Genomic DNA, 8,688 nt, shown 5'->3' with positions numbered 1-8,688 from the left:
TGTGTCAGAGAGTGTATGTATGCGCGCGCGCATGGTGGGGAGGCCCTGACTGGCCCAGATTGGGCTCCTGGGCCTGAGTGGGGGCGGAGCCATTACATGACCACGGTCAGCGGTGACTGTGAGGTGTGTTGTACTGTGAACTGTGAACTAGTGACATTGCTATTGTGATCAACTGGAGACTATCAAAATTGGCCTAGTGTAGCTTTTTTACTTTTAAGATAGAGCGTCATTTTTGCAGTTCTGGGGCTGAGGAATCTGTGGACAAGATCCCTGTGTGACTCCATCTGTGCCTGTGAAAGACTTCGAGGCCCTAGTTAACCACAGAGGCCCCCTGTTCTAAGCATGGCCTTTGTTGCCTTCATCGGTGCACCCTGTCTGTTGTCCAGCCTAGTGCTTAATGCATTGAAGGCATAGAGTACATAAGTGTAGCCTATTCTGGACCCAGTTGTAAATTCCATGGTTTCTTAGAATTGTTGCACTGGGTTTTCTTTCACTGCCTGTGTCATTTCACCTTATAGCCACACTGCACAAAAATACTGGTGCACAAAAATGGCTGTCAAAGGGAAGTTGAACATTTGAGACCTAGAACGAATGTTATAACTAAAAAAGCAAAGCCCTGTGTTTATTAAGGCAATTGTAGGGCTGGAATTAGCCACCGAAGACAGGATATTGAGGCTGCAACAGTGGGATTACTTCCTCTGGAGATTCCTCTTGGCAGCTCTATGAGGGCAAGCCCTGTATTACAGATCCACAGCATTTTTATAGCTCTGTTGACAGAAAACTGCTGTGAACATAGAAACAGACTCCAGTCCCTCGCTTCTGGGAACCTGAGTTTTCTTTATGATACAGGGAAGAGTCAACAGTATTCAGTCTTCCTCATACTTCCATTAGTGTATGTTTATGTATGGGGGGGGGGGCTTGCTAGTGATGAGGAGATGTGTTCTTGTTTAGCCTGTCTGGTCTCCAGGAAAGGCCTACTATGTCATGATTCTCTTTTCCTTCCAATTTTTGCTGTATTCCAAAAGAAGAGCCATGAGAGGAGAACATTGTTACAGTCACACATCTCAAAGCCATGCTAAAAGTCATTTTGAGCTTTCTCTTTGTTTTATGAAATTTCATTTTTGTTTTTTGGGATATAAAATATCTTCATCTGAAATGCCCTGAAAAATAGTGATTTAGACATTTACCCGGGCATTCTCTTCCCAATTAATGATGGTACCATGAGGATGGATTGCCCTTGCCTGTTCCTCATCAGAATTCTTCCTACAGTTAATATTCATATAACCACTTGGAAACACCTCCCCTTGTACGCTTTTTGTGTAAGCATTCTTGTGATGCAGAAATAGTCGTTTTTTATTACACAGTTATTTGTTAAGGAAGAGACCAATGCTTAGGTAGAATTACACGTTAGATACTTTAGATATTCTTCAGATACGAGTGGAAAAATGGCATGGTAGATGGTTTGATTGATTTCAGACTATATAATGGTCTCTGAGTCTCGAGCAGGGATCAGCAAACTTTGACCTTGCAGGCCAAATCCAGCTTGTATCCTATTTTTTTATGGCCTGTGAACAGAGATTGGTTTTAACATTTTTCAATAATTAAGAACATATCAAAAGGAGAATGGTATTTCATGACATGTGAAAATTATATGAAATTCAAATTTCTGTGTCTACAAATAAATTTTTGAATTTGATCAATAAAAAGAATTGTGGAAATTTGTTATCTCTCTTATTAAATAAGCACCTACATAATATCCTTGATTTTGCCTTTTGGCCCATAAAGCCTAACATATTTACTCTCTGGTCCTTTACACAGGTTTGCTAACCCCGAATCTAGAGTATCTAAATGAAAATCTTAGTTTTACCATTGAGTGTTTTTGAGTTTGGATAATATATTCAGTATCTTTCTATTCCATAACTTATTGTTTGTAAAATGCAAATAATAATATGAATTTCAAAGGGTTTTTGTGAAGATTAGTAGTTAATATTGACAGGGCACTAGAACAGTGGCTGACAATAATAAGTGCTTATGTTAAAAATGTTATTATGTGAACCATCTCAGTCATTCCACATTCATAATAAGGAGCAGTGAAAATGAGAAGTTAATTGTAAGTAAGAAAATGGGCCATGTGCTCAGATGGTCTATAGGAATCCTTCACCTTAAATGATTTGCCTTGGAACTGTATACCCAATTGTATATTTATTTTATTTTATTTTATTTTATTTTATTTTGTTTTGTTTTGTTTTTGTGTATGTGTGTGTTTTATTGGTTGTTGTTTTTTTGTTTTGTTTTGTCTTGTTTTGGTGTGTGTGTGTGTGTATTTATTTTATTAATGCATATTTCTCCTGGGGAAAAGCATATAATTTTACGATAGTACCAAAGGTGTACATGACCCAAACAGGTTTTAAATCACTAACCTAGAATCAATAACTTACACCTGGAAGTCAACTTTAGCATGAGTTTGCCCAAAAATAATTTCCGGTATTATGTAAAATTGTTAATCACATTGCATCCAAATTAATCTTATATAATTAAAAAGATATTCTGATATAAAATATATAAAATATAATGCTATGCAGTATTCATGTTTATGAACAAAAGTACTCAAGAAATTGCTAAATTATAAAGTTTAACTATTATAGGCATTTCTCAGCAATGTTTTAAGGATGATATCCAATATGATACATTAACTGGGCATTCATTGGAGAAAGGCAATGATAAAGCCACATTTATTAAGCCTCTACTATGGATGAAACAATTTAGTCTGAAAATGTCACCCGAGTTGTGCTCATTCATAGGGAAATCTTAAGTGTCTCATATTGATGAAATACAGTAAAACAAGGTACAAGACTTTGTAAGTTTATTTCAGTCACACTGGTTTTAGTGCTATTACCAGTTATTTTGCCAGCTTGTTTGTTTTCATAATAAGTAGAAAATAGCCCACCCTACAATTACTTTTATAAATATGCTTGAAATGGAAATTGTTATAGATTCCTGATGAAGAAATTAACATAGTCTTCTTGAAAAAATTATTAACCTAAGTTGAACTTATAAAATAGAAAGTTTTAAAAGTACTCATAATTTTAGCATCCAGAAGTAGTCACTGTTAACATTTTGCTATATGTTATTTTAAAGTTTTCCTTGTACATATGTTTCTGATTGTGTTTTTTTTAGAAAAGTTTATAAGAATTAGTCATTAAAATAAGACCTCTTAGGGGCACTTGGGTGGCTCAGTTGGTAAAGCGTCGGACTTCAGTTCGTGAGTTCGAGACCTGCGTCAGGCCCTATGATGACAGCTAAGAGCCTGGAGCCTGCTTTGGATTCTGTGTGTGTCTCTCTCTCTGCCTCTCCCCCGCTTGCACTCTGTCTTTCTCTCTCAAAAATAAATAAACGTTAAAAAAAATTAAAAAAAAATAAGACCTCTTAGTGTGAAAAAGGAATTCAATCCAGTCACTGGTTTTGTTATACCTCCATGTCTGTAGTGTCAAATGACAAAACTGAAACAATTTAGTAATGAGTTTGATGTCTTTTATTCAAAGGAAAACAGTCCATAGGTTGGAGGAGTACTGTGCCTCACAAACAATGCAACACTTTTCTGGAGTGATTTTGGGCAAGAGAGAGTTTAATAGAATGTTAGAAGAGGCAACAAAGAAATGGTGTGATTGGCTAAGAGGTCAAGGATTTCCTTATAAGACTAGCAGGTCCTATTTTTTAGGGTAAGGTAAGCTAGCTAAAGCTGAGATGAAGGATTGTGATTGGTATATGGTAGGTTTCCTTGACAGGTATTTCCCATTAAGTGCAGGCTAACTAAAGTTTAGATTTGTGATATGAGCTGGGCCACTAGGGTACCCTCCATCTTGTGGGCCTTGATATACAAATTAACTTTATCAGTGGGGATAAAAAGGAAGTGACAATGATACCCAACTGATTTGACAGACCTTTTGACTATTTGCACCTTTTGGAATTATACAGATACAAATTTATGTATAATTCCAGGAGATCAAATGATAAAATAAAGGTACTCAGAATTCTGTATTTCTTTTTTTCTTTCCTTTTTTAAAATATAAATTATGCTGACAGGGATGGATTTATAATTTCCGATAACAGAATTGGATGTTAGTAGTTATAAATATGCATAAAATTCTGGCTTAGACCAGGGACAAGACTGAGTTTTGTTAATATTTTCAATTTGTTACCTAAGTGGATCAGATTCTCTGAGATAGTTTGTTTTTTTTTTAATGTTTATTTATTTATTTTGAGAGAGAAAGCTGGCGGGGGGGGGGGTGATGTGGGGGTGGCGGCAGGCAGAGAGAGAGAGAGAGAGAGAGAGAGAGAGAGAGAGAGAGAATGAGAATCCTAGGCAGGCTCTGTGCTGTCAGCATAAAGCCCTCAGTCCCATGAACCATGAGATCATGACCTGAGCTGAAATCAAAAGTTGATGCTCTACCAACTGAGCCACCCAAGCACCCCTTCTCTGAGCTAGTTTTATGAGACAGAGTGATGACACTCTCTGTAGTTGCTGTCTTCCTTTTCTTTCTGAAAATCTGTGTGATAATGTTAATGAAGACTATATTTGCAAGTTGTGCTCTGTAATATATTAGCGTTATAAAGAAGAGCAGGCCTAAGAAGCTCAAATTTCACTCTCAAAAAATGGTAAGAGGGGCACTTGCCTAGTTCAGTTGGTAGAGCATCAACTGTTGATTTGAGGGTCATGAGTTCACGTGCCACACTGGGCCTGGAGCCTACTTAAAATTTTTTTTTTTTTAATTTTGAAAGGGGTTCCTGGGTGGCTCAGTCTATTAAGTGTTAGACTCTTCATTTTGGCTCAGGTCATGATCTCGCAGTCATGGGATTGAGCCCCTCACTGGGCTCCACGCTGAGTGTGGAACCTGCTTGAGATGCTTTTCCTCTGCTCCTCTACCCTGTTCTCTCTGTCTCTAAAATAAAAAAATAAAAATAAAAAAAGAGAAGAGTTATGGAGTAAAATTAAATCCTCAAAGAGGCTCAAAGAGGTTTGACCATGCAAAGAATGGTGAAGGGATGATTAAGAGAAGTTGGTCTCATTTGATTACTCATGGAAAAACTTAGAAATTCTTTGTATTTTCTAGGAGGATATAAGATTGGCACTTGACTGACCTGAGTGTTAGGATATGTTGAGATCCCATGATTTGTGAGGCTTTTAGGATTGAGTCGGAGTAAGGTTGGGACCTGCATACAGAGAGATCAGGGATCAGTCATGGAACGATAAATACCAGAAAGAAGATGTATTATGTACTTAAAAAGATTTTGCCGGTTTAGCATGATTATCTATGTGATTCTGGACCATTCTGCATTTTGTATCCTCTAACTCAGGATCAAAGAAACTGTTCAGTGAGAGATGGTGGATCATCCAAATTTAAAAGGAGTAGATAGCTATAGATTCCCATCAGTAGAAAAGATGTTAGAGACTTTTTCCCCCGACTTAAGCATAGTAATATAAAAAAAGAATTAAGGATGATAGGTGGACTATATTGTAGCCAATACAAAAATTTACTGAATAATTTGGCATAAGGGTAGTGCTTAGGATATATTTAAAAAAATTTTTTTAATGTTTATTTATTTTTGAGAGAGAGAGAGAGAGAGAGAGACAGAGCGCAGGAGGGGGAGGGGCAGAGAGAGAGAGGGAGACACAGAATCTGAAGCAGGCTACAGGCTCTGAGCTGTCAGCACAGAGCCCAACAGAGGGCTCTAGCCCACAAACTGTGAGATCATGACCTGAGCTGAAGTCGGATGCTTAACATACTGAGCCACCTAGGTGCCCCAGGATATATTTTAAAATAATGGTCTCATACCCAAACCCAAGTAGGTTAGGGAATGATAATGTGAGATATGAAACAATTAAAACAATGGCAACTAGGAAAAAAATTATGTGACCTAATGATGAACCTGAAGCTTAAAGAAATTTTTTAATTTTATGTGAACTCTATTATCTAAGCTAAAGATTTAATACCATATTAGAAAAAGAAATTCCATAAATTATATTTTCTTAGTCTGTAATGTAAAAAAAGGATATAAAAATGAACATTTATTGATAATTTATGATAGCTGTATAACATGCAGTTTGCTTGTAATTCACTACTTCACTTAATTGGTTTATTGTGATTATTTTCTTCACTTCTAGCCATGTTTCTAGACATATTTGGATAATTGAGGAATCACATAATATATAGGAACTTTTGTGTAAAACAACCAGATTTCTGGAGCGCTTGGGTGGCTCAGTCAGTTAAGCATCGGACTTCGGCTCAGGTCATGATTTTGCTGTTCGTGGGCTTGAGCCCCGCATCGGGCTCTGTACTGACAGCTCAGAGCCTGGAGCCTGCTTTGGATTCTGTGTCTCCCTCTCTGTCTGTCCCTCCCTCACTCACACTCTGTCTCTATCTCTCTAAAATAAACATTAAAAAAATAAAAAATAATAAAACAACCAGATTTCTTAAAAATATGTAGAGAATCTGTTTCTGAAACACATTTCTGTAACTGCTCTTACCGTAGATTTCCAGCCATAGCCTATTTGCTTGCTATGTAATAGCTCCCTTCTTGGATTTCAAACCTGAAAACATTTTTTGAAGTTCACCAGGAATACTTGAGTTTGTGCTTTTAGGGACGGGTAGCATTCAGGATTGTGGCCTTAGACTTCTCTTGAGAGAAGTGAGAATATCTGGGTTCTGCTCAAGAGGGAGTTGTGCTGAGATGTGATGATGGAGAACAGCAGCTTAATCTCAAAAGGCTAAACTCTCTGCTTCAAATGATTCAGAATATGCTCTCTGGAATATAAAGGTTATCTTTTAAGAAGCTAGGTAAAATTTTTTACCCTGTTTTCAAAGGAATGGGTTATGCTTTGTTGTGTTGCAGATAATACCTTTAAACACCTTCACTATTCTTCATGATATTGAGATCTTTCTTAGGCCCATCATATAATTTCTACCTTCCTTGATTCTTAGGGAGCTAAATGTGACTTGTGGGGCAACTAAGGAATATCCATTGTCAAGTAAACCAGGTGTTAAATTGTGTTTGAACTTCAAATTAGTAAAGATGTTCTGTTATTTTCTGACCCACCTTTAGAGAGAACAGATCATTTGTACTGATTATCAAAATAATCTGTAAAATTTACATGGTGATGGATTGAAACAAAGTAATTTATTAAAAAATAAAGTGAACATGTTCATTTCCTGCAACAAAAATTGTTTTATACCTACTCTGTCATTGAAAGTTACAATCCATGAACTTTGCATATATCAACATTTATTTAGCATTCTAGAAAAGACCTGTGACTGTTTCAAAAAGCTCCATTTTTCCTTTTAGCAATTAACAAACAAAAATATAATAATCATAGCTAACACGGTCCTCTTTTTACACTGTATTGCCTCTTAAGACAAAGAGCCACTCTGGAGTTAAATAAAGTAAGACCTTTCTTTACCACTCTCATCTCTCTTATTCTTTGTGATTCTTTGGCATTCTAGTAACCCTAAAGTTCTTTTGATCCCTATGCCCTTCTCTGAAGTATTTCATTTTTGCGTATCAGTCATTAGAAATGTAACTAATTCTTAAAGTGCTTTACAAAATTTTTAAAAAATTTTAAAATTTGTTTTAATTCTTTTTTCTTAAAGTTCATTTATTTATTTTGAGAGAGAGACAGAGAAAGAAAAATCCCAAGCAGGCTCCACACTGTCAGCATGGAGCCTGAACAGGGCTCGAACTCATGAGATGTGAGATCATGACCTGAGTGGAAGTCAGGTGTCGGATGCTTAACCAACTGAACCACCCAGGCGATGCAAATTTGTTTTAATTCTTATAAGTATTTATGTATCATTTCTTACTTATTTCTTATGTGCCACTGTGGCCACCTTCTTGTAGCAAGAGAAGGCTGGGAGAGTTGACAGAGCTCAGTTGAGTGAGGGCTGATCAGGCAGGGAACTTTAATTACATCTGTTATGCCTTTTTAAAAAATTTCACTTTTCAATTGTTTGCTGCTAATATATCAAATTAGCCAATTATTATATAATAACTTTGTATCCAGAAATTCTGCTAAATTTACTATAAGTGCTGGTTCCTGTCTTATGGAGTCTTTAGGATTTTATAAGCAAATAATTGCCATCTATAAATAGTTTTTCTTCTTCTTAGCCAGTGTTTGTATCTTTCATTTATTTTTATTGCCTTGTTTTAATTGCTAGGACTTCCACCAGAGTGTTGAGTAAAAGTAGTGAAAGTAGACATTGTTGCTTAAAATTTTTTTAATTAATTAATTAATTAATTTTTTTTTTTAAATTTTAGGGCATGGGAACAAGGGACAGAAGGAGAGAGAAGGAATCTTAAGCAGGCTCTGTGCTCAGCACAGAACCCAACATGGGGCTCAGTCCCACAACCCTGGGATCATGACCTGAGCCAAAATCAAGAGTCGGACACTCAACTGACAAGATACCCAGGTGCCCCATGCTTTTTTTGATCATAGAAAGATATAGTATTCAGTATTTCATTACACATAGCTGGAGGATTTTCACAGATGCTCAATCAAATTTGGCAAGTTCTCTTCTATTCCTAGCTTGCTGAGAGTTGTTACCATGAAGGGATATTAAATTTTGTAAGATACTTTTTTAAAAAATATTTATTTATTTATTTCGAGAGAGCAGACAGGGTAGGGGCAGAGAGAGG

Source organism: Panthera tigris, chromosome E2, assembly GCF_018350195.1.
Source record: "Panthera tigris isolate Pti1 chromosome E2, P.tigris_Pti1_mat1.1, whole genome shotgun sequence".
Lineage (NCBI taxonomy): Eukaryota > Metazoa > Chordata > Mammalia > Carnivora > Felidae > Panthera > Panthera tigris.
Note: the sequence above shows the minus strand (reverse complement) of the source record.